Here is a 23,149-nt window from a genome sequence, read left to right as displayed (position 1 = left end):
CCACGGTGAAATTTAAGACGGCTATACATCTGTATTAACAATGATGCAATCTCTTATTTTAGACGCTAAATTAACTTTTCAGTATGAGCAAGTAATTTATTTTCAATTTAAAGCTAAATAAATTTCATGGTTAAAATAATTATTTAGAAGGATTAGCTTTGGCCACAAGAGTGACGTTCATTCCTCCTATTGCAACCTGACAGCACGACGCCTTCGCAAATTTTGAAATAAATCGCTCACTGCAGCGGTTCACTGAGGTGCCACACCAACAAGTGTAATGTGAACCAGCCAATTAGAGAACAAGAACATTAACATGTCACAGCACCAGAATTCGTGTGGCTCCAAGCTATCTGTGTAGTGCGAACTAACAAATTCGAGAACAAGCTACGAAATTTTGAAATTCACGTATCACAGCAGCAAAATTCCAATGGCCTCACACTGTAAGTGTAGTGTGAACTAACCAACTTGAGGGTAAGCTAAATTTTTTTGACCAAGCTCGATAGCTGCAGTCGCTTAAGTGCGGCCAGTATCCAGTATTCGGGAGACAGTAGGTTCGAACCCCACTGTCGGCAGCCCTGAAAATGATTTTCCGTGGTTTCCCCATTTTCAAACCAGGCAAATGCTGGAGCTGTACCTTAATTAAGGCCACGGACACTTATTTCCCACTCCTAGCCCTTCCCTGTCCCATCGTCGCCTTAAGACCTATCTGTGTCGGTGCGACGTAAAGCAACTAGCAAAAAAAAAAAAAAAAAAATGACATTAACTGATCACATCACAGTAATTCCTGAGGCAGCTGTCCATAGTTTTCAAGAAAAGTAAACAACGGACACGTGTTTCATGAAAGGGAATAAAAAGCATTTAAAGACTGGGGTGGTTATAATAACTGTACCCTAATTATAAAGGTTTCAAAGAGCAAACAGCTGAAAGGTCTCATTAGCAACGCTATCAGCACCGGATATGTAGGGTCCTCAGACAGCATAAGCAAATTTGGTAATTGATTGATCGTATCAAACAATAATTTCAACTTTTATTAAAGATGGAACTTTATACCTTCGTTGTCTGTACGCTAACTGCATGATTTTATTTAAACCGACCCAGCTACAGCACTGGATATATTTCTTTTTTTCTTTTTTGCTATTTGCTTTACGTCGCACCGACACAGATATCTCTTATGGCGACGATGGGGTAGGGAAGGCCTAGGAATTGGAAGGAAGCGCCCGTGGCCTTAATTAAGGTACAGCCACGGCATTTGCCTGGTGTGAAAATGGGAAACCACGGAAAAGCATCTTCAGGGCTGCCGACAATGGGGCTCGAACCCACTATCTCCCGATTACTGGATACTGGCCGCACTTAAGCGACTGCAGCTATCGAGCTCGGTACTGGATATATCGACGTATTCTTTGCTCATGTACAATATCTACATTTTAAAATTCTCTCTCGTTATCATCCCTTGTTTAGTCGAACATTTCACCAAACCTTTACTCTATTCACATCTCGGAGTTGGATGGTAATTTCTGAACACTTAGGTTGCTATAGTAAGTACTTCTATGTGTTAGGTGGTGCACTGCAGAGAACGGAGACGTCATGCTATCTCGTATCAGAGACACAGTGTAACGAATTTTCCAACATCTCTGGGGAAATAATGATAGAGGGCTGTCGTTCCAGGGAGCTTTTCTCTCATTCCACGCCAATCGTTGCTCCTCGCTGTTCAATGGTTGCTGCTAGCTCGTGACGCCAGTTTCATTACGCCAGAAGCCCTCTCGAGGGCAGTAGTTGAGCTGACGTCTTAACGCTGCTCCCCTGGGGTGATATCATGAGTCAAAATATATTACTTCTTATCTTGCGGACCGAGGACGCTAACAGTTTGAAGCAAGTTTTAGAGGGGAGGGGTGTTAATTCTCATGCAAGCAGAATTCATCAGCTAAACGACCAGGCAAACACTGCTCTGTGATAATCACAACAGAAGAATTTCATCAGAGCATCAAATTAGAAGTGCCATTTTCCTCCAGACACAGTTCGCGTCACTGTGGAGATGGTTTCAGTGATCTGATCAGACACGCCCTTTGAGTGTTCGTTTGACACATTGAAGTAGATTGAAGTGAGGACTCATGAATCCGCTGGACCGCGAGTCTTCATGTTTAGGAACAATATAGCATGTCAAAGGTCGAAGTTCTATAAATGAAGTCCATGATATGTTGCCGCTGAGAGGTTTGTGGTATAACGTTTGGAATTGCAGCTACGTCTGGTTTGACTATTTGTAATCTATTGTAGTCTCGTACATTTCGATACGATCAGTTAATTATTAAATTTGCTTATGCTCTCTGAAGACTCCGTATATCTGATGCTGATCGTGTTGCTGCTGAAGATAATAATAATAATAATAATAATAATAATAATAATAATAATAATAATAATAATAATAATAATAATATCGTATTATTACATGTTCCGTCTTAAAGCTATTTGAGTTGATGCAATCTGGGTAAATCGCGCGCCTATTCCGAAATTCGTATTTCATTGTCAAGTTGCATTTGCGAAGTCACAGCGATGGTCAGCGTTCCTAGCAGAGAAAATTAGAGTTTTGATTAAAAGAATTAAAATGTCGAGGAACATAATAATTTTGCAAGCTGCACACCTCGTATCTACTTCAGAATTCTTTTAAACTCGATGTACTGTATAGTGCAACTGTATAAGCGATCAGATCTCGTGCCGAAGGTTGGGAGTTTGACACCTAACCTAATCGACTGTCCATTAAGCAGCGTGCTTAAATGCCAGAGACATCTGTCAGTATAGTTCGTGTAACCGTAAAAAATGTCCGTTCAGAACAAATTCTGACCCACCTGCGTCCTTTAAGACAAATAATATTTTATGCGAAGTGGATGAATCAAGACACATTTCCAGTCTTCGGAGAGTTTTACATTTTCCCAGATTTTCTGTATGATTTCTGTAAATTCTTTGACTGAATTTGGACCAAGATTCTTAGGGAATTCTGCAACAATCCCGTCTCTTACTGAGGTTCTGCTGTTCTTTAGTCGTTTAATGTGGCTATGAATTTATTCCTGGTTTGGTGGAGGTGATTCTGGGTGAGTGAAACTGAATGCTCCTTCAAGAAATCTTTCAGTGGGTTCGGGACAGTTAAGAAGTTCTGAGAAGTACCGTGCAAGTTCTTGGCAGTTTTCTTTATTAATAAGCGCCAATTTCCCGTCTTCTTTCCTGAAACATACGTTCTGTGGTATGTATCATCGGATTTTTTCTGTGAGCGTTCTGTAGAAATCCCTTGTGTTGTTGTTTCTAAAGTTTTCTTCAATTGAGTCCAGTTGCTCTTTCAGGTGCTTTCTTTTTCCTTGCCTGATGATTTTGGATACTTGTTTTCTGGTCTCAGAAAATTCTTGTTGAGTTTTCTGGGATTTTCTACTGTTGTATTTCTGAAATGCAGATTTTCTTATCTCTAGGGCTTGGCTGCATGTTGAGTTCCACCAGGGGTGTTTTGTATTCCTTTATAAGGGTACCATTTCTCGTGCCTTCTGTATGATTTTGGTGTGGAATTCTTCCCATGTTTTCGGTGGTAGATTTTCCCATGCTTCTTTTAGATCCGTAACAGGAATCGTTTTTATGTCAAATTTCTGTTGTGTGATTTTCTTGGGGTGGTATTTTCTTGGAGTAAATTTTACTTTAACTCTTGTCAGATAGTGATCAGTGTCGATGCTTGCTTCTCTTCTCACTTGCACATCGTGTACTTCTTTCTGTAACGGATATGAGATAGCTACATGATCAATCTGAAATTCGCCAATGGATTCAATGTGGGACCTCCAGGTTTTGTGTTTCTTGGGATGCTTCCTGAGGGATGTGTACATGATTTTAATGTTGCACTGTTGACATAGTTCAATGAGTCTTGAACCGTTTTTGTTGGTAAATTTGTGCACCGGGTAGAGTCCGATGGTTTTCCTGTGTTCCTTTTCTCGGCCGATTTGTGCATTGAAATCGCCGAAGAGGATTTTGACGTCATCCTTTGGAATATTTGACATTACCTTTTCAAGTTTGATCCAAAATTTGTCCACGTTTCGGGGGTTCTTGTTGTCTATATTTGTAGGGGCGTGTGTATTGATTAATATATTTTTATTGGCATACTGAATCCTCATGGTCATTAGGCGATTGTTGATGGAATTAACTTCTTGGATCGAGTTCAGTATCCTTTTATGTACTACGAAGCTCGTACCAAATAAAGGGGTCCTCTTTAGAATCTTTTGGTCTGTTTAACTTTTGAATATACGGTAATTTCCATAATCCAAGGTAGCATCATCAGTAAATCGAGTTTCCTGCAGGGCAAGGATAAAAATTCTGTGCCGATCAAGTTCTGTGACTAAATTGAGTAATTTTCCTGGTTGAATCAAAGTGTTGACATTGAATGTACCAACGTATGTGTGGGGTTTGTGGGTTAGTTTACCAGAGAGCTCCGACTCTCTCCCATGTTTTCGTGGTCGTCCAGGCTCCCAAGAATCCGAAAGCCTGGTTGCCGTCTCAATGCGACGGGTGGATTGGGTACCACCTGGGCTAATGTTGTTACTACGCTCACGAATCATGTTTGGCTTATAATAGGAGATCCAGCAGTGCTGGGTGCTTAGAACCAGGGATTGTTAGTTCCTGGAGCTTGGTATTGCTGCCGCACCCACAAGGTATCAGAAGCGGACCAGGAAGACGGTGGATACCACTCAGACGCACCTGGATTTTAAACAGGCTTTTTATTACTATCCCAAAAAGCAAGGATGCCTCTTCCGCTAGTTCCGCCGTACCAATGATCTTCATCTCCGCCTTCACTGCCGTTGAGGTCTTTACTCGTAACCCTGAGCTGGGACCCTTACCAGATGTTACACACGGGGTCAGTGTGCTCTGGGACTCACATAGGCAGGGGCGCCACTCCCTGGGCAGGGCTGCCTCCGAAGAAGGTCCCAACCTGCTACCAACTTTGCTTTATTATTATTATTATTATTATTATTATTATTATTATTATTATTATTATTATTATTATTATTCAGCGGAGTGATCCTGCGTATTAACACGCTACGGCTATGAAACTAAGCTTTGCATTCGGCAGACGAGTGGGTTCCAACACCCACCGTCGGCTGTCCTAAGAATGGTTTTATTGTTTTCCCATTTTCACTTCCAGCAAATGCTGAGAGAGTTCCTATCCATAGGTCAAAATCGAATCCTTCCATATCGTTACCAATATTCATTCATCATCATTAATTTCATCTTCATTGCCTCCTCAACCGAGCTTGACGTCGGAAAGGGCATCCGGTCGTAAAACCTGCATATAATTTCATCTCTCCTCATCTCCGACTCCGTATCAGGAAAACGGGACTAAGGGACAAACCTATATATGTTATTATTATTATTATTATTATTATTATTATTATTATTATTATTATTATTATTATTATTATTATTATTATTATTATTATACTGGCTTACACATTCCCCGTTCCGTTGAACTGCGCGCCTTCTAGAAGGCCATCTGTGCTATGAATTTTGAATTAATGTAATACAAGATACTTGGACTTTCAACGATTAGATGTCTCTACCATCGGCCCATGTGCCCCCTCTGGCGGGATTAAGGACAATTCATTCTTAAGGGAATTCCAAATTTTTGAAGCCCTCAAACCTTAAGTTTGTGAAGATTGTTTTCTTTATGTGTCAAACATATCAGATGTAAGGCTTTTCAGGCGTTTGCTCTATTAGCCAGCGTTTCGTCTTAGGTCTGACATTAGACTCGTCAGAGTGGGATGTGTCAGACCCTACCCACTGACGCTGGGTGTATGCAGGTGAGCTTATCAGAAGCCAATACAAGAGGCACAGTCTCGTAACTGCATACGGGAGATAAATCTCCACAATGGAATTATTGTCCGCCTAGCAATTCCGAATGGAAAATTCTAATTTCCCATGCATGGCATCCACACCAGTGGAATTTTTCTGTTTTAGTTTAGAGAGTGCTGCATCGAAATCTGATGTAGTGGTGGGTGGTCCTCTGTTGACTTCTTGAACTGATTCCATATCCTCCAGATATTCTTCAAACATAGCTGGCGAGCAAACAAACCCGAGCTCCAAGCTCCCTGCAGAAATTGCGACATGTGTTGTTGAATGTAGATGTTTCCTGCCACTTACTAGTACTTAATAAATATGAAATATTCTTTGTACATTCGAATGACTGATTAATTAAATGAGCACTTCAATAAGGGCTCACCATCGCGATTTACGTTTCTTCACTTTGGTAGCATTCTTGAATCTTGAAGTTTATTTAGGCACCACTCCTTCTGTCTGAGTGTTCGGAACTTCTTGAATCTGACATCACATTTAGCTGCAACAAGAGTGTGATCACTGTCGATTTCAGCACCTGGATAACTATGACTAGATTTCACTTGATTTCTGTACCTCTGTTTAACCATTATATAGTCAATCTGGTTTCTTCTTGTATCTCCAGGGGCTTTCCAAGTATAACATCTTCTTTTGGGAACCTCAAAACATATGTTTGATATAACCATCTCGTACTGCTAACAAAATTCTAACAGTCTTCTCTCTCTTGAATTTGTTTCTCCCAGACCAAATTTACCACTGTATTGAACATTTTCATTTGAACCGACAGCACAGATGCATTAACATCACCCATCAAAATCACATTGGCGTTCTTGTCCATAATTTCAAATAGTTCTTCGATGTTTTCATACATCTCTTGTACATCGTCATCCTTACTATTGGTAGTGGGGAAATACACTGTATTAAGACGAAATCTACTGGTCTGGCATTTACTTTCACCATTACGATTCTGTCATTAATACGATAAGTGTTCTCAATATTTTGGACCAGTTTACTTCTCAATACGTTCACCACTCCACTACTTCCGGTTCTATTGTTGCCACTATGAATTATTCTAAAGTCCTCAGATGTGAAGTCACCATTGCCAGCCCATCTTGTCTCACATGCACCTAGAACATCTAATCTGTTCGTCACCATTCATTTTTTTAGTTCCTGCAATCTTCATAGTTTGAGCAATGTTTTTACATTCCATGTGCCAATAAAAATTGTACTGTTTTCCTTGCGAGGATTTTTCGGGATTACGACCGGGGAGGTCACGCTGTTGTTCCCACTCCTGCCGGATCTTGGCTTCCGATTTCCATGATCAGTAGAATCAACTCTGTCATCAGAACTCATCATGGCTACTATACATACTACTATACGATATTTAATGCAGTAGTTTCCCGTTGCTTTCTACATCCTCCTGCCGTTGACCTATAGTTTCTTCCGCTTTTAGGGACGGTTTCCCATCCCAAGGGCAAGAGATTGCCCTTAACCTTCACCTGCTCATCCGCCCTCCTAAGAGGCCGTTAGCGTGGTGGTGGTGGACTCTTTATCCAGGGAGTCACTCGGCTTTCCTTTTTAGTCGCCTTATACGACTGGCAGAGGTTGCCGTGGGTGAATTCTAATCCGCAATCCATACGGACAGACAGCCACGAGGGGTGTGAAAATGAAAGACTCCCTAGGCCTCGAATGCACTAATATCGTCGGGGTTGGAAAAGAACAAGAGTTGTCCAAAGAGGTTGGACAGGATAGATTAACGTGATTAGCCTGGCACAAGTAAGTGGAAGCAATGCCATGATTTAGCTGAGGAACCCATGGTTGCCAACCAACGCTCCAAAGTTGAGAGCCCCTGGGCTTATAAACCCTTATAAACCCATCCAAAACCCAATCAATCATCATCCGTCGTAGCTGCCGTCACTTGTCAGTGACCCGTGCCCCAACCTCCTCCAACTCACTAACCGCGACACTCCACTTACCACTCAATCCTCCCTCAAGTACCTCGATGTAACCATAGACGAATACCTTACTTTTCGCCGCATTTCCCGACCATTCAAACCGAATACTTCCGTCGAGCCCAGTTGGTTCGTCGGCTTGCCGGTACCAACTGGGGTCTCAACTCCAAACTTCTCCTACTCACCTACACCGTCTTCATTCGCTCACCCATCGTCTATGGTTTCACCGCCTGGTTGGCCGTTGCCGATTCCCACCCTACCCTCGTTAAACCCTTCCTATCAATTGAATGCCGCCTAGTCCGTATCGTTCTCGGCCTTCCTCCACTCATTCACACCTCTGACCTGTACAGCATATTCCCAGTTCCCAAACTACATACTTCCTCTCGATTCTCGCTACCCGCTATTTCCATCGTTCCCTTGACCGTAAGAATCCCATCCTCTCCCTTCTTCTACAATCCCCTCGCGACACCCCTCTTTTTATCAGCACCTCATTCCATATCTTCAAATCCCTTCAGCTGGCCCCTCCGCCCGGACAGCATGTGGGGCCTGTGTACTGGAAATTTCTCATATTCATTGCAATCATTCTGATTACCAACCTTGGTGTTACCACGTCACTCATTTTCTCTACCACACATTAGCCAATTTGTACATACCTCCACTTCTATGTTTTGTATCAATTTACACTTAGTGTAGTGATACTTAATAGATGGTCCCTTAATTAATCAGAATCCATAGAGGTCATATGTAAATGCTTCAGCGAAATCCAGCTTTCTAATATAAATTTTATAGTTTTTTAACCTGGGGTTCGTGCGTTAGATCATTTATACTTCACTTATACTCTATATTATTATATATTAAATATCAAGGTAATTAATTGTCTAGATGTCCTAATAATCTGTTTCTGAGAAGAAAAGGTATATATCTATGTAACTTTCTATAATTTTATTTTGATGGTTTCTTCTGTTCTAACTATGTAAAATGTATTTATCTGTGTATATACCGTGCTGTCCGCCTCTGTGGTGCAGTGATTAGTGTGATTAGCTGCGACCCCCAGAGGTCCGGGTTCGATTCCCGGCTCTGCCACGAAATTTGAAAAGTGGTACGAGGGCTGAAACGGGGTCCATTCAGCCTCGGGAGGTCAACTGAGTAGATGGGAGCTCAATTCCCTCCTCAGCCATCCTGGAAGTGATTTTCCGTGGTTTCCTACTTCTCCTCCAGGCAAATGCCGGGATGGTACCTAACTCAAGGCCACGGCCGCTTCCTTCCCTCTTCCTTGTCTATCCCTTCCAAACTTCCAATCCCTCCACAGGGCCCCTGTTCAGCATAGCAGGTGAGGCCGCCTGGGCGAGGAACGGGTCATCCTCCCCGGCTGTACACCCAGACCCAGAGTCTGAAGCTCCAGGGCACTGCCCTTCAGGCAGTAGAGGTGGAATCTCTCGCTGAGTCCGAGGGAAAAACCTACCCTGGAGGGTAAACCGATTACGAACGAACGAACGAACGAACGAACGAACGAACGAACGAACGATATATCGTGCTAATCAAGTTGTCCCGGGCGAGTTGGCCGTGCGGTTAGGAGCGCGCAGCTGTGAGCTTGCATTCGGGAGATAGTGCTTTCGAACCCCATTGTCGGCAGCCCTGAAGATGGTTTTCCGTGGTTTCCCATTTACACACCAGGCAAATGCCGGGGTTGTACTTTAATTAAGGCCACGGCCGCTTCCTTCCCATTCCTAGACGTTTCCTATCCCATCGTCGCCATAAGACCTATCTGTGTCGGTGCGACGTAAACCAAATAGCAAAAAATAAAAAGCAATTTGTGTTACTCATGTAGTTCGTGCTGCAGCTATCCATGTTGTCACTAAGAATAACTGCTCATTGAATGTCGGTATGTCCGACTCGTTGGCTGAATGGACAACTTACTGACCTTCAGTTCAGAGGGTCCCGGGTTCGATTCCCGGCCGCGTGGGTGATTTTAACATTTAATGGTTAATTCCAATGGCTCGGGGGCACGGTGTTTGTGCTGCACCCAATATGCCTGCAACTCACACTCCACACATAACACTATCCTCCACCACAATAACACGCACTTACCTACACATGGCAGATGCCGGCCACCCTCATCGGAGGCAAGAAATAGCCACACGAATTTATTATACCTAGATTCCCTATATTATACATGAAAAAATACGAAATGAAACAAAAATGAATAATAATAAATAAACATAGAAACCCGTCCCTCCTACGCCTGCACTATCTAATAATGAGTAATCGTTCCCTAGCCTCAAGACCACCCAGTCCTTCAACACATCATCAGAACCAACAATCCTTTTCTTCCCCATCTCCCTCTTCCTCCAATGCCGAACGACCCCATCCAATCCCCTGGTCAGGAAGATGGTGACACCCTCAAGGTTGCCCGTCCCACCCCTTCAGGATGGGGAATGAAAACTTGGAAAGAAGATCCCTGCTACTTTCTTGTCTAGATCGTCGTCGTCGTCTCAAGAGGGGCTTGTGGAGCCAGGGAGCTGGCTGCTTTGGATGGCAGTGGCAAAGTAGATTAATGTGCTCTTAAAAATACTTTTATCGGATGGCAGACGGAGATAGTTTTGCTGAAGTGGCATGTAAACTTAGCGTAGGGACTCTGTAATTTTCTATCTCAATTCCATCAAGTAGGCCTTGTTAACTTAACATTACTTCTTTTCTAAAACCTGATGCAGGTGCCTATAGGAGGCTACTATTTTCTAAAAGGAGAGCACGAGTAAGGACCCTCGTTCCACTTTAGCCTTTTCGTTCTGTGAATAGAATTTTTTAAATGTGAAGCTAATTTTCTCTTCGCTGAAGTTTTACCATTTTCTAGTCACAGTGTAGGATGAGCTTGTCGCCTGTGTCCTCGGGCTTTCGTGCCCCATTAGATGTTGTTAAATTATTTCTTGGGGATCATCAGAGACGTGTTTGGTATCACTTTCCAAACTGTTCTTGGTCTTTTCTAAATTTATATTGACCGGGCGAGTTGGCCGTGCGCGTAGAGGCGCGCGGCTGTGAGCTTGCATCCGGGAGATAGTAGGTTCGAATCCCACTATCGGCAGCCCTGAAAATGGTTTTCCGTGGTTTCCCATTTTCACACCAGGCAAATGCTGGGGCTGTACCTTAATTAAGGCCACGGCCGCTTCCTTCCAACTCCTAAGCTTTTCCTATCCCATCGTCGCCATAAGACCTATCTGTGTCGGTGCGACGTAAAGCCCCTAGCAAAAAAAAATTATATTGTGACCTTGTTCGGCTGTTCCTTATTTATGGCCTTTGTAGTATGGGTTTATGCTCCTGTTTAACTTTTCCTGGACTGCAGTAGTCTCCTTTTTGATGTTAATAAGGTCATGAATGTTGACATGGTCCTTGATTAATCCCTGATGGATTCAAGGCCGACCATGTAATTCTTTGAAAAGATAAGAACGCACATCGACCTCTTCAGATAATCATTAGCAAATACTGTGATAACTTTAAATCTTTTTGCTAGTTGCTTTACATCGCACCGTCACAGATAGGTCTTATGGCGACGATGGGATAGGAAAGGCCGAGGAGTTGGAAGGAAGAGGCCGTGGCCTTAATTAAGATACAGCCCCAGCATTTGCCTGGTGTGAAAATGGGAAACCACGGAAAACCATATTCAGGGCTGCCGGCAGTGGAATTCGAACCCACTATCTCCCGGATGCAAACTCACAGCCGCTTGCCCCTGACCGCACGGCCAACTCGCCCGGTCTAAATCTTTTAATTGTGAAAGTATTCTAATTCTAGCTACACATGACTAGGCCGTATAACTAAGCTACTTCTGGACCAGCCAAAGATAATTCTACGCACTTTTCCTCTGTTCAGTGTAATCAGATATAAAATTGAAGTAATTTCCTGTAAGGTTTCCTCCTTACCGTTTCGTCCCTCCCGAGATATAAGCTTTAAGGGAAATTATCAGTCAGATGCTATGTGATGGGATTATTCGACCTTCAACTTCTGCATAATCGTCACCTACATTTCTTGTGCCAAGGCCGTGAGGAATGTCGAAAAATTACTGACAATTCTTGAATATTTGCCCCTTTTTTTTTTTTTTCATTATTTATCTCAGAAGAAGAAATAAAAAAAAATATTTACCCCTTTTATTTCTTCTTCTGAGATAAATAATGAGCCTGGCAATGCCCTAGTTGACTCTGGAAGTATTTTATCACTTGTTAGTGAGGATTGGTACCTCTGTATTGTGACCGTTCGTGGACGCCGTGGTTTGTAGATAACCATGAACTATCAAATTATTTGCCGACTAGTATTCAGAAGGTTCGCATGATACTCCACTCAGGGCATGGCCCTTCGAAGAGTATTCGGTCACATTCAGATAACGACGACTGAGCTATAGATACTGCCAATCATAAAATGTAAATTCTACACTAAGGCAAAGTTTTCAAATAAATCGCAACAGAAATTGGAAGGATCACATTTTAATAAAAAAAAAATTAATTGATTGAATATGAACAACTGAAATGAACAACGTAAAATAAATCATATGCATTCCTTAACATTAAATAAGGACCGAGTCCATCTTGCATTGTCCATCATAAACCGGAAATAATTATTTAACACAAATTCACAGAAATGTAGAATCTTATGGATATACCAAAGTCTATCGGGTCATATTATGTCATTCACTCGCCGTCGCAAATGTTAATTGTACCTGTCTACTCCGCCTTGCCTTTCATAGTTATCATTGTTCCTATCTGACTAACTAAATATCGGTTAACTTGAACCCCCCCAACAGATTTCAGCATTTATAAATGATCACACATGGCAACACAATACACATAAATGAGTAAAATGCACGTCGTTTCCACCCATCGAGCTGCTGGGCTGCACCTGAAATGAATCTTTATCTACTGGCATGAAAATATAAGTTGGTGCCGTCTGGACTGCGTCGAGGTCTGCCTTCACCGTCAGCTGAAATGCTACTACAGCATGAATCTACTATAAGCATCTACTACATGTACATCGATCGCAATAGGTGACTCTGATCTTAAACATAACTATCACTGAATTGCATTTTAAGACCCTAATCGTGCGCATATTCCAACATTTCATTACTTGCAACTACGAATCTTAATTTATTAATTCATGTACTTGATGACTCTCTTCAATACCAATGCCTAACGCTGGACTAGCTTGTCAATCATCTCACAAAATATGCGGCGGAAATTCTATTAACAATACCATTAACAACTTAACACGTCTCGAAACTCAATATAATTCGACACGCAAACCATAAAAATCAACCTAAATTATCTCGTGTCCGCCACGCTTTATGACGACCCTACGCTCGTCATCTCATTGTATACCGCACAAAATCATCACATCCTAACTGCACAAGCAATATTAAGGAAGAGTCTTATTAACATTATACATGAACATTACCTAATACACCTTAATGAACATCCATATCACATCATGGAATTATACCAAGATCACGCACCAATATTTCACACACACTGTCACACTGCAACTTACCTGTAGTAAATGATATTATTTTTGTTTCGCAGCGATAAATAATACGGACACAACGCAGTAAAACGTCTCATCCACGGTAATTGACGGCATACAATATTTACCCACGTATGATCAATCGCGACCCGACAGATACAACCGAAAATCTGTTAGATCGTTCAAGTTAACACCCCCTTGTCACCTACGTGACATTGACAAAAGGACTAACGCTACTAAAGCATTCTAGGAAAGCAAAAGATAGACAAGTACAATAACTTATCTGGCTTCTTCATGGTAATTCCGCAGCGGTTTAATCATCATTTTTGTAATTCCGTCCATTCCGGCAGAGGCCTGAGTCCGCCAGGGCACTATATTGGTTTAGCACTCCATGTTGTTCATTTACATTCCCTGGTCAGATAGTGATTTAACATCTCCGGCCGCCACCTGAAACTTGTACAATATAATTAGGAATACAATTTCACACTAATTGTATCTTCACTATTCCAGTTTGATACTGGCCTGAGGAAACATATAATTCGAGGTTTGCAAATGATTTTGGCTATTATATAACTTATATCTGGGCTTATTCTTTATGTTTATCAATTACAGAACCAGATCTTTAAGCTTGCTTCAATTATCTTCCTTCATACAGTAATCAGTAAGTAAAACACGAACTCCTTCCATTATTATTTACAATAATAATAAGTTGCTTTCCATAAGCAGAGAAATCCTATGCTAGCTATACATGTGTTTTTGACATTTGAGGAACTGAATAACAACTCTAACCTTCATCATAGAAGTTGCTAAAGGAAAACACACACTATTGTTCTTCTTCTTACTATGAAACACGTCAGCACGGGCCCATTAGATGATTTGCCATATGAAGTTTCATGCTAATCCATGGCCCCCTTTACAACTTCAAACTAGATATCATGTCTAGCCACATTCTTCTCAGCTGATGCTGACATTGTACTGAGCTCTTGCTTGTAGATAAAGCTGATCTTGACGTAATTCGACATATACCACGGGGTCTTGAGTTCGATCCACCGGCTCTCATCCATTATGTCTATTCTACACTTACGAGTTGTATCGGTTCTTTTATAAATATGCGCGTAAGCCGCACATTGACACGTTACACCTTTTTCCAAGTCATTGATACACATTTCATTTCACTTATGACTTTCAATGACCGGCCGACATATTGCTACAGGTCATTGAAAGGTCATAGTATGAAATCAGTTTGTAATTGCCTCTGTATTCTCCCTCGGCTGAAACTTGTATTTCGTCGCCATAAGACCTATCTGTGTCGGTGCGACGTAAAGCCCCTAGCAAAAAAAAAAAAAAAAAAAAAAAAAGAAACTTGTATTTCTTATAACTCTTTTTGTCCTGAAGTATTAGGTTTGATCGTGTGCAAGGCCAGGATTTTCAAGTTGCCCTGGAAATTTCGGTTCCGTGTAATTGTGAATTTATTATGTGATGCTATTCTAGTTGCTAATTTCATGTGCCATTTCGGTCTAATTTTAGTCCTGCAAAATCGAGCCTTTTGATTCAAAATTTGTCGCAATGAAACTGTTGCTTTCCTAGTTTTCAACTTTTGTATCTTATTATAAATGTCTTTGTTATCCTTGGTAAATACCAATACTTCGTTGGTATTAGTCACCTCCGCTATCTGGACATTATTACTGTAACCAATAATATTTACATACTGCTGACTGAATATTTCCGTTTTCTGTAGATCCTCACATACACACTCCCCTTGTTCATTTATAATTCCTGGAATGTCCTTCTTGTAACCTGTTTTTGCCTTACCCCTCCATTTTTCACTAAAATTTTTATGACTGCCAATTATGCTTGCCATAATATTATCCCTAGCTGACTTCTTCGCTAGATTCAATTTCCTAGTTAAGTTCCCTCAATTTCTCCTTACTTTCACAAGCTTCTCTAACCGTGTTTATATACAACCTGCACATTCTCCTTAATCTCTGTTATAATATAGCGGGTCTCTACCACTCCTTACCACCTTTAAAGGTACATACTGCCCCCTTTATGCCGGGCTCAGCTCGCCGGAGAGCGAGGGTCTCAGTGGTGGACCGTTCGCTATCGGCTGTGCAGAAATTTTTAAAGGCAGGGATAGATGAAGGACTAGCGACAAATGAAAGGAGACTAAAATAGGTTTACACATTTATTAAACTAACACTCTTTTAAAGAAAACAATTAAATTCACAAAATCTGGGTTTGATTCTTGAAAACATCTTCTCCTCGTGCTTTCATTCATGAGGGATCTCGCTCAAATAAATTTTCAATGATTGTTCTTTTCTGCAATAATAAATATAGAAATCATTAACTTACTGAAAAATTGATTGAAAAACAAAATAATATCTGATATCCTTCTCCTATGATGATAATCCAATTGTTTAAATTAAATATATTCCCTTCCGGATTTCACTTATTTTTACAAGAAAAAGATCATTTTCTTCTCCTTATTTAAATTATTGAAAATTATCTAATTCATTAATTTATGATTAGCAAGTCTTCCTTAGACTTTCCTTTCAACAATTACTTCATATTTATAATTATTAATCGAATAAACTTCTTCTAATAAATTTTACTTGAACTTATATCATCCTAACTTTTGCTCAATTTTATGCAGAAAGTGACTGTACAATATCTAACAATTAAATCTCGTGACATCAGTCCACGGACGTTGCCTTCTCTTATTCACTTTGACTTAGTAAATTAGGCCCTAATCAACCTTAAATTACGATAAAATCTTCTAAAGATTCAAAATTGATCCAATTACGGACACGTGAAATAATACAAGTCGGTCAAAACTTTGACGCTCATAATGAAAATTACCATCACAAAATCGTACATGAAATATTCAAAAAAACACAGATTAGGATCAAATCTCACATCACACATTCACACAGGGGTACACGGCATTATTATAATATTATTTATACGAACACTAACCCATTATTATTAATTTTAGGATTTTACTGCAAATTAGGGAAATCATTCTCTAGATGACACTATCACACACATCCCAGGTATCAATTCAGAATGTGATAGAATTAAGGTTATCACTTATACAAAGAAATCAACTATACAACGATGTTCAAGGAGTATTTTAAACAGAAATCATCCTAATTTAGCGAGTAGAATAACTATAACACAGGTCAAAATAATAGAATACGCGCTTACGGTACATGAGTTGCGGCACTTATTTTTATTCATCATAATGTCGTGGCTCTCAATTATTCTGCACTGAAGCTCGAAGAAATCATGTCCAGTGACACATCTCTTCCCAAAATTGACTCTAATGGGTGCATAAATTATTACTCAAAATATAATGCCCATCTGCAAGTCATACTCAAATTCATAGCGCAGAAATATACCTATAATTCGTCGATACTCCGTCCGGAGAATTTGCCATGTCCCAGGCTTACTTTACATCAAGTGAGCACACTATAATACTTTCCAAAAATAACTAACATTAAACTCATGACCTTATTCAATCATTTTAGCCCGTAATTAGCTTTAATTATTTTTACTCATTATTATTATTATTATATTCCTGACCGTGCATAATCTCATTCGCAAAGTTGTCGTGTGAAGTTATTCGGATGACTCTAAATAAATTCGAACCCATAAACATGTTGTACAATCGTAGAATGAAATTCTACACGAAGAAAAACACTAGAACACTGTCCTAATTTGTTTCAAATAACTTTCAAATTATTTCAAAACTAATCAAAATTAACGCGGGGTTCATTTAATTTTTATCTCTCCTGTCTTCTAAATTCTTAGGACAGTTAAGGTCTCTCTCGATGACTCACACTCATTTCTAACTAATAGAGCAAACACACACTCATTCCAAGGTTCTAACTACCTCTCACCAAAGAAAGAAGAATGAAAAGTCAAACTACTGCAAAACTAATAGAAATCTAAATGAATAAGTAAGGCTACGCTTACAAATATTTACAAAGATAGAAAGAAATTGAATTCTTAAAGAATACTCATGTGACTGGTGTGAACTGGATTGTGGCTGATGACCTAGCACGTGGTCACATCACCTTCCATCGAACGAAGTCTCGCCCATGTCCAATGCCTTACATGTTTAGTGACTCATGGAGGCGCTGACGATATACAGGAACTTGCAGTATTCTTCGTGGAACTGGATAACCATCTTGCAGTAAACTCGAACTCAGGACCTTTCTTCTTTCAAGTTCTTGTAGAAAGCTGAAACTAACAAAAAGTCTTAGAAATAGCCCAGGATTCACTCTCGATGCTTTATAATTTGGCTGAAGACACTTATCTTAGGACAACCCTAAATAAATCGTAGTGAATTTTTCGAGTGTCTGAATTGCTGTTTATACAATGCTCGATGCTTTCTCCAATGTAAAGTCTTCCGACGAAGCAAACGACGTCCAGTCTCTTCCGAAGCTGCAGTCAGAGTAATGCTCAAATTTAGCGTTCAGAAGTATAAAACCCTCTACAAAATTTTCCTCTGGAATTACCATTAATTTCCTGTCGTAAGACATAGGTGTGTCTCTTAATTACATCTAATTGGTGGATTTGTTGAATTCCAGTGAAGATTGTCACTTTTATTGGCTGCTCCAGTTTTACGTCACTTGACTTTCCATTTATTGATCGATTGAGATCAGGCTGCTCGCCGTGTCACGTGGTACGCACACATGTGTCTGAAGGCCACATAACGGGAACTACACCCTGCTCCCTCGTGCTCTCTGTAGGTCGGGAAAAACCGGTTCGCGAAGTGACTAGCTCGCACTGGCACGAAATACAGAATCTCACCCTCTTGCCGATTAAAATAATGTCCCAACACGCTGATGAAATAAATCATTTTCTTTTTAATAAATTATTACCACTTTTGAAGGGGACAATACCTGGTTTCGCATTCCTCAACAATTGCTTTAAACCCATCCCACAGACTGTTTACATTTTTATTTAACGTTTCCCATCGATCATAATTACTTTTTAGAAACTCCCCCATTGCTGTCTTATCAGCTACAGGCTCCTATGGTACTGCCTGATAATCCTATTTTTAAAACCTTCCTTTCTATCAAATTTACTTTTAACTACGACAAAAACAACTTCGTGATCACTAATACCATCTTTTACTTCAGTTTCTCTATAGAGCTCACCTGGTTTTACAAGCTCTACATCCAGAATATTCTTCTGTCTCGTTGGTTAAATCACTTTCTTTTCAGCTGTTCATCCGCGGTTAACATATTTGCCATTTGTTGGCCATGCTTCATGTTGTTCGCATTACCTTCCCAGTTGACATTTTTGATAAGTTGAATTCATCCACTACAACAAGCGATTCCAACTGAGGTGCTCCCATGGCAGCAGCCCCAGCGCTGTGCTATAGCACCGTTGAGGTGGTGGAGGAAGGAGGGGAAGTGGCAGAGGCAGAACCACAGGTCGTCAAGTCAGCGCGCAGCATATGAAAACAATATTATTTATGACAGTTCTGTGAACATATAAACACACAATTAATTCTGTACATACTTTGTGTTCGCCTTAATGCACATTTAGCGTTTAAGTCGATTGTTGACATCGTTTTGCGGCAACTAATTTACCAATAATGGGTATAATCGATTTGGCAGTAGAAATTCTAAGTACAGCCTCTAAGTCCACATCAGACAGAGAAGTCCTAGTTCTCCATTTATTTAAATTCAGAATTGAAAACATCTGCTCACATGCATACGTTGTACCGAACATTGACGTACATTTTAAGGCAACTGTTTGAAGTTTTGGAAATTCTTGTGGTTGAACACCTTTGTAAAAATATATTAAACCACCGCTGTAGTGGTAGTACCTGTCCTTTACGATTTCGTCGCACTGCAGTCTTATCAGCTCTGTTTGGAAATATGATGGTGATGTTTCAAGACTTGCTGAAAATGGGGTCATAAATATTTCAAGTTGAGGTGCCATATCATTCATTTCTTTGAATCGGGCATTGAGTTCAGAGTGCAAAGTCTGTAACGACGTCTGATAGTCTCCAAGATTTTCATATGTAGACAAACTCTTAAATTCGCCCGGAAGGACGTGGGTTCGAATCCCCGTCAGGAAGTCGTGAAATTTAAGAAACGAGAGATGATTTGTTTTGACAAGCTTATCGCCTCAAAGTGAGCCACAGCACGTGGACCCAGTACTTCCGAGCACTCTATTAAAAATTCTTTTACAAATTCACCATCAGTAAATGGTCGCCCGCTTTTTTTGCAATTTTCAGAGCAACAATAGCCCATAGCGTGCTCGAACTGTGCCTTCTAAAGTGTTGGGTTCAAGTATCTGCGGCCTTGGCCGTAATTAAGGAACAACCCCAGCATTTTCTTGGTTTGAAAATGGGAAACCACGGAAAACCATCTTCAGCGCTGCCGACAGTGGGGTTCGAACCTATTATTCCCCGGATGCAAGCTCACTGCTGAGCGCCCCTAACCGCGCCACCAACTCGCCCGGTGTGTTTTCTTAGCAGCACATCTAAGTCTAATTCTAAACAGTTCTTAATAATACAAAACCAAAAACGAAAATAAATCTCCTAAATTGCAAGTAAAACAATTCCTAATGAGTAAGTTATTAGGTATCTCTGAAGAACTTGGCAATTCCGATTTTAACTTAGCAATTTGTTCGGTTCTTGTTGCGCCAACAATGTCATCATTGGTGGAAACATGTATATTGTGGTAGTGTCGTCGAACGGTTGAAGACTTTACGCTTAAAATGACATGACAAATTAAACATTGAGCTTTCCCTTCGGTATTGAGAGCAAAATATGGATCCACCCATGAAGGATTAAACGACATTTTTAACGAAGGAGAAACCAACTGCTCCACTGTCTGTTCTATCGAATAGATTCTACTGAGAATGACACACATACACAGAGAGAATGAGAATGAATGTACTGAAATGAAATGGCATATGGCTTTTAGTGCCGGGAGTGTCCGAGGACAAGTTCGGCTCGCCAGATGCAGGTCTTTCGATAAGACACCCGTAGGCGACCTACGCGTCATGATGAGGATGAAATGATAATGAAGACGACACACACACTCAGCCCCCGTGCCAGCGAAATTAACCAATGATGGTTAAAATTCCCGACCCTGCCAGGAATCGAACCCGGGACCCCTGTGACCAAAGGCCAGCACGCTAACCATTTAGCCATGGAGCCGGACAATGTACTGTCTCTTATGTACACATGCACAGACCACTGCGGGGGGGAGGTGGGGAAGGAGGGGAACGGTACTGCTAAGTGCAGCGCTGGTGCGCCCCAGCACTAAGTGCTCGAGTTGGAAAGGCCTGCACTACAATCACGTTCCTTTCCGTATCGTTTCTCATATAGCTGATTATCTTATCAAATAATTCTGAATCAGAGTCTTCGCCACCCTTTCCAGGTCTGCCTATTATCTTTAGAGATGAGCGTTGCGACATGAATTTCATGTTTGTCATCTTTAACTTTTGTGTAGCTTAGAAATTCTTCTTTCACCCGAATGTAATACTTAAAATTACAATCATGTCTCTACGATAAACACTCCAGTCCGTGAGAAAATTTCTATTACAACATCTGGTAAGAATAAGTCTATTAAATTACTTAATTCTATTCCTTTCTTTACAATCATTCTACAGTTTAACACTAACATTTTTACGCCGTCCCTGCTTGACTTCCAGATCCCTGTACCCTTATCGAAGTTGTGACACTTGCACGGAATGACACCTGCACGGAGATGGAATGTGTTGACACTTGCACGGAAAGCCAAAAATTCCCGAAAATTACTAAGCATGGCTATTTCAAACAGTGACACTTGCACGGAGGTCCAAGGAGAGTTGGAAAACCAGAAACAGGGGAGGGGAAGGCCCACTCGGTAAGTGGAATTCATTGCTACAGTTAATACCTGTGTGACAACTAGTGTTCCGTGTGGAACTGGTGATAATTGCTCTGCAGCTATGGAGTTCACTGAGACCGCCTTTGTTTATTTACGACGGACATCAGTATATTGTGGACTATACCAGTAAAGATCTAATGACTTATTGGCGGTGCGTATATTTCAAGAAAAGTAAATGTAAAGGAAGAATAACAACGAAAGATAATACAGTTTTAGGCGAAACAAGTCATGTTTGCATTCCGGACGACGCGGCGAATGTAGTAAAAAGAAAGTGTAGTAAATGCAAACAAACCTGCAAGGGAAACAGACAGTATGATTTCAACAGTTTACACCGAAGAAGTAGGGCAGCTCTTCGATAGAGGCTATGACCTTGTGACATCGTCGCCATCACATAGAAGTGCCAAACAATCATTACATCGCATCCGACGGAAAAGAATGGGACCTACAAAAGACCCGATCGATTCTGGAGGTGTAATAATACGGGAAAGACACATAGCAATGAACGATGGTGGAAAATTCCTACTTGAAGACTACAGGGGGCTTAAAGACAGGATATTAGTGTTTGCCAGCGAGAAAGGAAAATCTGCTTTATCAAGTTGCTGTTCCTTCCTTGTCGACGGGACCTTCAAAAGTTCAAGCAAGCATTTTGGGCAGTTACTTAACATCCACGCCGATCTTGGAAGTTCGTGGGAAGAAGCCAACACGATACCAGCTGCCTACGCGCTGTTACCAAACAAGAAACCGGAAACATTATGCGCGTTTGTTCGAAGCTGTTAAAAACAAGGTAGTAGGATGGAACCCTGTGACACGTATTATGGACTTCGAAATCGCCATCATCCAATCAGCTAACGCTGTTTCCTCAAGCTGAGATTTATGGTTGCAACTATCATTTTAATCAATGTCTATGGAGGAAACTACAAGATTGTGGCCTTGTTACTGCACTGTTACTGTACGGGGAAAAGGAAGAAATTAGAGTTCATATTCGAATGTGTTCAGCACTAGCGCACATTTCCCTAGAAATGATTGATGATGGTTGGCTATGTATTCAGGAGAGCTCGCCTGAAAATCAGAATCTACAGGTGTTTTACGACTATGTCGTCGATCGATGGCTGGATAACGAGCACATGCCAAGGAATATGTGGAACTATTGTAGAAGGCGGCATCGGATCAATAACGTTTCTGAAGGCTGGAACCAAAGAATAAACAGTTTAATTTCGAGAGCGCACCCGAATGTATATTCGCTGATCAAGACTCTTCGAGATGACGCAGAGTACTACGGTCACCAATTTGACATGATAGTTTTGAATATCGATGGGAAGAGAAGAAAGAAATCAGCAGTGAAGATGGATGAGAGTATTTCAAAGGTCTTAAAAATACTTGAAGTTGATGGCAAACTAAGATCATTCCTAGTTTGTGTTACTTACGCTCAGAAACTGCAGTGAAACTACCCTGGAATATTACAAGATTTGTAAATCATGTAAATATTTAAATATATAAATATTTTGAATCATAATTAATAAAGAGAAAACGTGACAATGGAATATCACTGCATAGCCATGCAAATATCTTGAATCAGCACTTAAAAAATAAAAAACTTGATGAACTTGCATAAAATGAAAAAAATATATCTATGAGGAACGCAAAGAGACTACCTCCCTGTGGTGTTCCCTGGAAACGGCGCTAAGTCGGCTAGATGTCTCTTACAATGTATAAAATTGACAAGAAAAACAAACCCCATGGCGCAACAGCCCTTGAAGGGCCTTGGTCTACCAAGTGACCGCTGCTCAGCCCGAAGGCCTGCAGATTACGAGGTGACGTGTGGTCAGCACAACGAATCCTCACGGTAGTTATCCTTGGCTCTATACACCAGCGCCGCTATCTCGCCATCAGATAGCTCCTCAATTCTAATCGAATCACGTCGAACCAGCCCTCAGATTCAGGTAAAAA

The sequence above is a fragment of the Anabrus simplex genome, chromosome 2, assembly GCF_040414725.1.
Source record: "Anabrus simplex isolate iqAnaSimp1 chromosome 2, ASM4041472v1, whole genome shotgun sequence".
NCBI classification, from domain to species: Eukaryota; Metazoa; Arthropoda; class Insecta; order Orthoptera; family Tettigoniidae; genus Anabrus; species Anabrus simplex.
The sequence above is the reverse complement of the archived record's forward strand: the minus strand, read 5'-3'. Positions refer to the sequence as shown.